Below are 8,435 nucleotides of genomic sequence, written 5' to 3'. Positions count from 1 at the left end.
CAGTAAGCTGACTGGGAATATCTTAGGGCTGTATTTCAGGGCTATTGTGATGACAAACTTTAGTTCCATTTCTGAATTCATACCCACGTATGATCCATCCCAGGGACACCCTAAACTTCAGGCACCATCCCCCTTAGCAGCTGTGCGTGTGTAAACCAGCTGAACCACATGCGTGTGTGTGGCCTGACCCGCCAACTGAAGTGAAAACCATGTTTCCTTTCTTGGGGCACGTTTCCCTCCACCTGGCTAATAATTTTTTACACAGCTGAAACAACTAGCGACTTTGAAACCCCTATCCTTCAGCCAAATTTAGTTAAAATTGGCTAAACTGTTTAAAGTCAGTCAGGATGTGGTACAAGAACCAGTTACTATTACAGAAAGTGGAATATTTTTTATTTAAGCTCAAGTAAAGTTAAGTTTCGTCTAAGTAATTGTGTTCTTTGAAAGTTAGACATAATGTCCATCTGATAACGTGTTTTCTTTCAAACAGCGCTCTTCCAGACACTGTTCATTCTTTGGAGACAATAATGTCTTGTCGAAAGTATAATCTGTGATGAACAGATGTCTCTTCTGTCATCACCTCCCTTTGCAGCCTTTCCCTATCTCAAACACAAGGCCAGGCAGAGCTGGCTCCAAAGCTCCAAATTAGCAAGAGTTTTGACTGTTGTGAAGTTCATAATAACATTAAAATTAGTCCCTGGAAAGTAATAGAATACGTATAAGATTTCTGGGAGAATTTATACATATACATGTATGTGGGAAATGTATTCTGCAACCAGCTCCTGTCTCGCTGCACAGGATTGATGGAGATCAGTCCCTCAAGTTGCCCAGGCCTGATAAGGGATGCTTGCTTTCTAAAACTCCAAAATGAGTCTCAGAGAGTTTGTTTGCTGGTATTTCCAATCTCAGACAAGGCAGGCAGATGGGGCGGGCAGCCACGAGGGGACATACCTGTGCAGACTTAGGCAGAGAAGGCCCAATATGCTTCATCACCGCACCGAGCTCGTGCTGCCACGCCTCAGCAATGATCGTGCGACCCTTTAAATCAGTTTTATCAGTCAGAGGCACATCTGACTGTCACACAGTCTATTAATTTGGAAAATTATTCTAGCTCTGGGTGGCAGAGGTCCCTGCTACAGCGTTGCATAACGAGGCTGGCAAAGGCTGCAGAGTGTGCGCCCAGCAGAGGGTGAGCGCAGGCTGCCAGGTGGGCGGCTGGCGGCTGTTTTGGGTGTCACTGCGGGTTGAGTTCATTTAGACGGGGCAGCGGGAATCATAGAATCATAGAACCATAGAATAACCAGGTTGGAAGAGACCCACCGGATCATCGAGTCCAACCATTCCTATCAAACACTAAACCATGCCCCTCAGCACCTCGTCCACCCGTGCCTTAAACACCTCCAGGGAAGGTGACTCAACCACCTCCCTGGGCAGCCTGTGCCAGTGCCCAATGACCCTTTCTGTGAAGAATTTTCTCCTAATGTCCAGCCTGAATCTCCCCTGGCGGAGCTTGAGGCCATTCCCTCTTGTCCTGTCCCCTGTCACCTGGGAGAAGAGGCCAGCACCCTCCTCTCTACAGCCTCCTTTCAGGTAGTTGTAGAGAGCAATGAGGTCTCCCCTCAGCCTCCTCTTCTCCAGGCTAAACAACCCCAGCTCCTCATAAGGCCTGTTCTCCAGCCCCCTCACCAGCTTCGTTGCTCTTCTCTGGACTCGCTCCAGAGCCTCAACATCCTTCTTGTGGTGAGGGGCCCAGAACTGAACACAGGATTCAAGGAGCGGTCTCACCAGTGCCGAGTACAGAGGAAGAATAACCTCCCTGGAACTGCTGGTCACAAGCTACGGAAAGGATGAGGTTTGTCATTCTGGAATATGGCGCGGGAATAACCCACAGGCCCCCAGCACAGGGAGCTCGTCTCCCCCGCCAGCAGGGGGCGCGCAGGGGACACACCACCTGGGGGCGGGAGGTGGGCGTGGTCTACGGGGGGCGTGGTCTATATGGGGCGTGGTCTGTGTGGGGGCGGGGTCCGTTGTGAGGCGTGGCCAGATGAACGGGGTGAGGTCGGTGGAAGGGGCAATGGCCATAAGAGGGGGCGTGGTCAACGAGGGGCGTGGTTCATGGGGGCGCGGTCTATGAGGGGTGTGGTCTATGGGGCGTGGCGTGCGGGAGGGGGCGTGGTCTGTTTAGGGGGCGTGACCAGACGAGAGGGGTGCGGTCTACGGGAAGGAGGCGTGGTCTGTTGGGGGCGTGGCTCGGGGAGGGGACGTGTCCTGTGGAAGCGGGCGTGTCCTGCGGTAGGGAGCGTGCCTTGTGGAAAGGGGCGTGTCCTGGGGAGGGGGCGTGTCCTGAGGGGGGGGCGTGTCCCGCCGCCGGGCCCGGGCCCGGAGCCGCCCGGGCGCGCAGGGAGGGGCCGGCGGGGACGCGGGAGCCTTCGCCGCCGCCGCCGCCGCCGGGGCGGAGCGGGAGGGGACGGGGGCGCCGCGGCCTCCCTCGCGATTCTGGCCTTTCTCCGCCCCCTCCCGGACCGCCAGAGGTGAGGCGGGCGGCCGGGGCTCGGCTGGGAGAGGAGGGGTCCGGGAGGGGGAGGAGAAACAGAGGGGGAGGAGGAGGGCGGGCTCGGGGAGCGGGGGCCGCGGGGACGGGACGGGACGGGAGGACAGGGGCTGCCCCGGTCCGAGCGCAGTTTACACGCGGGGGTTCCCGGTGCCGCCCGGCGGCTCCTCTGTTAACCTCCCCGGCCGCGGTGTAAAACAGCGGAGAAGTAGCGATGGCTCTGGGGGGCGGTCGGACAGAGCCGCGGCGGCCAAGCCACCCGAACGGGGGCAGCGCGGCTGCCCTTGCACGGGGGGGGAAAGAGGACGTGTCCGCGCTGGACATGAAACGACTGCTGTTTGTGTCTCTTAGTGGTTCATGTTCTCCCTTAAAGCCTCGTGGTGGCTCTGGGCTTCGGACCGGCGCCGGCCGCGGCTCCGCCAGTCGGGTCGGGGCAGGGGGCGGCGGGAGGCCTGGGTTTGGTGGTTTCTTTTACTGAAAAGTTAACTAGGGAATTGTGTCAGCCGAGCTCCAGATGCAAGTAAAAACAATCGCTTCAAATCTTCTTACTTGACCTTATGGCCACGTCGGAGCAGCTTTTGTACTTCAGACAAATTACCTGAAAGGAGGTTGTGGAGAGGAGGGAGCTGGCTTCTTCTCCCAAGTGACGGGGGACAGGACAAGAGGGAATGGCCTCAAGCTCCGTCAGGGGAGGTTCAGGCTGAGCATTAGGAGAAAATTTTTCACGGAAAGGGTCACTGGGCACTGGCAGAGGCTGCCCAGGGAGGTGGTTGAGTCACCTTCCCTGGAGGTGTTTAAGGGACGGGTGGACGAGGTGCTGAGGTCCATGGTTTAGTGTTTGGTAGGAATGGCTGGACTTGATGATCCAGTGGGTCTTTTCCAACCTGGTGATTCTATAATTGTGGCGATTGTGGCGATGGATCCTTTTTAGAAAGGGATCACGGGATTTGTTTTCATAGTCACTTCATTAATTTTGTCCAAAAGAGTCTTGGTTCGTTTCTCTGGAAGGTACTGCGAGAAACACTTACTCACTGGTAAAACATTTAAAAGGATACAGTCTTCAAAGCAAAGGCTATGATATTTTGATTATACAATAATTCATTGCTGAATTGGTTGCCCTTCTAAAAAAGGCATCCCATCTTACAAAAGCAGTGGGTATATATACTAGTTTTAGACAAAGAACTGTGTAAGTCCTCAAAGAATGTTTATTTTTTTTTAGGTTACCCAGCCATGTCTGGAGATTTCCTTCAGGTTTTCTCTTGACCTAAGACGACTACATCTTACAAGTTAATTAAGCATATTAATAAATTCTCACAACTCTGTGAGAGTGTTTATTATTTCAGGTTATTCATCCCTGTCTGGAGATTGTCTGCATATTATCGCTTGATACGAGACAGATTTATATTATGAGATAATTAAACACACAAACCAGCTGCAGAAAAAACTTATCAATTAATTCTTACAGCATCCTTGTGTGAGAATTTCCAGAGGCACGTGGATGAATATTTTAAAAAAATGCATTCCTTATAGAGGAGATTATGCTCCCATCTTATGTTTCTCCTTGCTAAGGAGCATAAAGCAGGACAGAACCAGTATAATAATTATGCTAATCTGACTCAGATAGTTTTCCTTTGCCATGGGCCAGCTTCATTGAACCATCCCTCAAGTCTGTCCTCTGGATGGGCAGGTCCACTACCAAAGCCAGCGTGTTTGGTCCATGGCAGTAGATTTTCACACTTTGTTTTTCACAGAAATTTAATGACTGCAAATTTAAAATAGAAAATAGTTTGAGTGAAGGTAAAAAAATATTCCTTTACACAATTATGGTCAATTGCAGACTGTTACTAATGATGGGAGTTGATACTGATGAACTTGTTCTAGCTCTGTGCTTTTTTTTCACCAGTGCTTTTAAAAATCTTTTTCTTTGATTGTGTTGATGTTTTGTGGTTTTCTTGATGTAATTCTCTGTTTAATGATGTGGGAAAGATTACCTAGTCAGACATGACATGACCCAATAATGAAATTTTCTGCAGCTCTTAAGAAATTACAGTGTAATTTTACTTTTCCCTTACAAAACTCTTACAAGGGGAAGTTTCCCTCCTCCCCTGTCAGTTAAGTTTCCTGTAATTATAGCCAACTTACCAAGTAGAAGAATGCATTAATTACAAACGTAATTGCCATTGGCTTTTTTTCATAAAACCGAAACCTTTAATTCAAATTTGGCAACAAAACAACTGCTGACCATAAATACATGTACTAATTGGCTGTACGGCCTTAAAGAACAGTCATAGGGGAAATGTGAGGTTTCATGCTCTAGATGCGAGAATGAGGTGATATTACTGTTCGGGGAGCTAGAAGTTTCTTGCAGCTAGCAGAAAAAAATCAGACCATAGGAGTTCAAATATGAAGTGTCACATATGCATGCAAGTGTCCTATGGGGCGACATTTTCTTTCATTGTCAAGTGCCAAGCCAAAAGTAGACAAGTACTGTTTCAGCAAGCTAGATTCTCTGAGTAGATATCTTTAGCTGGAAAATTTTTAGTAACCTGTATATTGGAAAGGATTGAGAACCACTGTAATGGTAAGTGTGAATTTTTATGGAGCTACTTCATTTATTGAAGCCTTTTTAGTGGTGGTGCTTGGCTTTGTTCACCAGTACAATGAAGTTCTTCTTTGGCAACAGTGTTCAGTTTAAGTGCTTCATGTGGCAGAAGAGTTCCTCATGGGAGTTTAAGTGTGTGTATGTAATTTGAAGTTGTGGAAGGAACTAAGGTGACAGTTGTGCAGTGACACACTTTATCGCCTTCCTCTCAGACAGTTTAGGAATCACAGGACTAATGGAAGGAAGTTCTGTCTGAATAGAGTAGGAAATCTGCTTTCAAGATTTATTTTCCCCCTTAATGGCTGGTTCTTATTTGTTTGCACTGTTCTTTTTTTGCCTCTAGATTTTTTTTCTGCTACCTCATGTTTTTTGAAAGAGGAAGACAAATGGAACTACGTGATTCTTTGAACACCTAGAGATCATTCCAGTGTTACAGGTAATTACTGTATTTATTCAATTCTGACAATAAGTTATGCTATGAGAAATGTGATTTTAGCCCACAAAGGTACTGGGTCTTCTTTACACCTGAAATTTCACCTTTTGTTTGGTTATACATCTTGTGAAGTCTTCCTTCTGCTGAGTGTACACAAGCAGGAATTGACTTTGCTTTTGTGGACTTAAAATCCTAGTGTTTGGAACATTGTTATGTGATTTCATCGCTTCTGCTCTCTATCAAAGCATTCTTTATAGAAAACTGTCAGTATTACTATAAAGTTTGATTTTAATCTTTTCAAAATGCATGAGAAGCCTCTACCTCTGAATCTTTTAATCATTATAGAAAAACTAGGAAAAGTTGATACTGAATTTGTAAGAGAAAATACAGCTCCAGAGAAATGCTTTTGAATAGAGGCCCCCCAACTGCACAGTCAGATCTCATTATTCTAGTAATACTGACTGGCTTTCACTTACTACTTTTCTTTTAAAAAAAAATAAAAATGAAAGACTGTTCTAAGCTAAAGTAATTTTCTAAGGGAATAGCTTTGACATTTACACAAAGCAAAGGGATAAAAGAATTTTGAAAACATGAATACATGCAAGGATCTAGCTTTATGTGAACTCTCTGTGAAATACAATACTGCTGAAAAAATAGTGGTGAGGATGAGAAGTAGTCCAATTAATTTAGTAAGACCTAGTATTCCCGAAATGAAAAAATCTGCTTTCTTGACTGTGAGCTCTCTCTGCTTTGGGAGTGTTGTTGAAGAAACATACTCCTTTATTGTCTAGAATTTATCCATGTTATGACACAGATATAGAACAAAGATGATCTTTCTCACTGTTCGTGTCATCATTTGTCACATCATTGGCAATTTACCATATACATAACATTTTTAACTAAAGGTGTTTTAATTTCTTCTGTTATGTATTTTTCTGCCTCTTATTAGTCATAAACTCCAGTTTTCGTTAAGGGTGATTACAAAGTACTTGAGAATTCTGGGTGTAGTTACTACAAGGTCTTACTTTCCTTCAGGCATTTTCTGTGCATGGCCATCACACTCATGAGTTGACAGTCATGAATTTGGGAAGTTTAAAATTTGAGTTCATTACTAGCCTCTTATTTCTTTGTATTGCTCCTTATTAAACTGTTGGGAGAAATTTCAGGGGTTTTTTTTCTGTATAAATTATAAATTTCTTCGTATTTCAAATATTCGCTTTTCCCCACATTGTTGCACAAAAAACCTAATGTGGTTTTAGTCAGTCTAGTGAGTGTATGGGCTAAATGAAATTCATCCGTATAAGCTTCTTACACTTAGAAACAAATATCAAAATAGCACTTCAGTATTCCTGTTTCTCTCATCCCAAAGAAGAAAATGCTTCTAAGACATCTAGGGAGCTTACTCCAAGTTTATGTTTACTAAAGTGGCACAGACATTAGCAATGAATTGGCAGTCAAACCACTGGCCCAAGCTATGGCTATCATCAGTACCAATAACAGGAGAGTATGTGGTGTTACAGACGTGTACTGTGCGTTTTCTTTCAACGCAGGCTTACATAAGACCAAATCAAGACCTGGTTCTTGCCCTGCAGTTCTCTCATCAATACCAAGTACTTCAGTATTGCAAAGCAGAATGGTGCTTTCAGTGCCTTATGCTGCAAACTTAGTGCCTAGATGGAGGTTGGGAGACACCTACTTAAGGTTGACGTCTTCCTCTGTCTTTACTCAGTCTGATAAATTAAAAGCATAGGATTATAAAGAAACTGAGAATGAAACTCAAACAACTGTTAGTCAGCCTTCCTTCAAGCACCTTGGTATTCAGCTCTGTCTACAAAGATATTGACAGTTTTATTTATCCTCTCCCTTGTATGTTTAGAAGCCTTTCCTAGATGACCTGTTAACCCAACAGCAATGATAATCAGACAGCTATTAACGTTTAGTCACATATGTATGGCATCAAGCAACCAGTCCTTCTTGACTACCATATTTTCTGGGAAATTATAGGTTTCATTTAGTTTCTGGTCATAAAGGATTGACCTTCAGTCAAGCTTTTTTCCCTTCTCCTTTCTTCCCCTTTTTCCATTTTTACCCCTCATTGGTCAATATATATCCTTGTTCAAATCTTCCTGCATAGATGACATCAATGCTTTTCTGTGCTCTAAAAATTATTAGAACTGCTACAGTTTCCCAGAAATTACTTTGAGAACAGACTTTTTGTATTCACTGTTTTGTAGTAGTTCAAAATATGTCAGCTTCACTTAGCAAAATAGGGAACCTCCTCTAGATTGTCAGAATTGTTAGGATTGGCCTGCACCTTTTTTTCTAATGGTCGTGGAAGTTAAAAAGAATTTGAAACAAATGCTAAAGTGTACTCTAAAGAGAAGGAACCAAAAAGGTAGATCACTGTGGGAGAAATCCTTATGCCCATCTTACTGCAGGGCAGAATGACTAATTATCAAGCAGAGCTGCTGATTAGTAATTACGTCTTAAGGGCTATGCTGGCATTTTTCCAGAGGACGAATTTCTGTAAAGTAGAGAGAGGTATTGATCTCAATCTGTTCAGAGGAATACTTTGCCAATTAATTACCTCTTCTGGCAATTCTAAGTGCAACTGATGTTAAAAATCCTGATGTCTTTCATAATAAGAGGATATATTCTGAACAAGAATTTTTGATTAGTAACTTGGATTCTTTCAAGGGTGTCACGGATTAGCCCTGGCCTGGCCTAATTTGGTAGTTAAAACCAAGCAGTTGGGCTCAGAGTTCCCTTCTCTCCCACTCCCAGGAAAAGGGAAATGAGAGGAAAAGACTTGCGGGTAGGGAACTAAACTAAAACAGCTTTAATAAAAT

The 8,435-nt window shown here is 44.7% G+C and overlaps 1 protein-coding gene across 2 annotated transcripts in view; it reads left to right on the top strand.

The window, feature by feature from the left end:
• Window positions 1-2,442: 2,442 nt before the first annotated feature.
• KLHL5 (kelch like family member 5) overlaps window positions 2,443-8,435 on the top strand; it is a 58,571-nt gene continuing 52,578 nt past the window's right edge. For both annotated transcript variants that reach the window (XM_069856186.1, XM_069856187.1), the window contains exons 1-2: window positions 2,443-2,531; window positions 5,497-5,589. The gene's annotated coding sequence lies outside the window, so the exon portion shown is untranslated. The remainder of the gene's footprint in view (window positions 2,532-5,496; window positions 5,590-8,435) is intronic.

Source organism: Phaenicophaeus curvirostris, chromosome 4 (genome assembly GCF_032191515.1).
Source record: "Phaenicophaeus curvirostris isolate KB17595 chromosome 4, BPBGC_Pcur_1.0, whole genome shotgun sequence".
NCBI classification, from domain to species: Eukaryota; Metazoa; Chordata; class Aves; order Cuculiformes; family Cuculidae; genus Phaenicophaeus; species Phaenicophaeus curvirostris.
The sequence above is the reverse complement of the archived record's forward strand: the minus strand, read 5'-3'. Positions and strand labels throughout refer to the sequence as shown.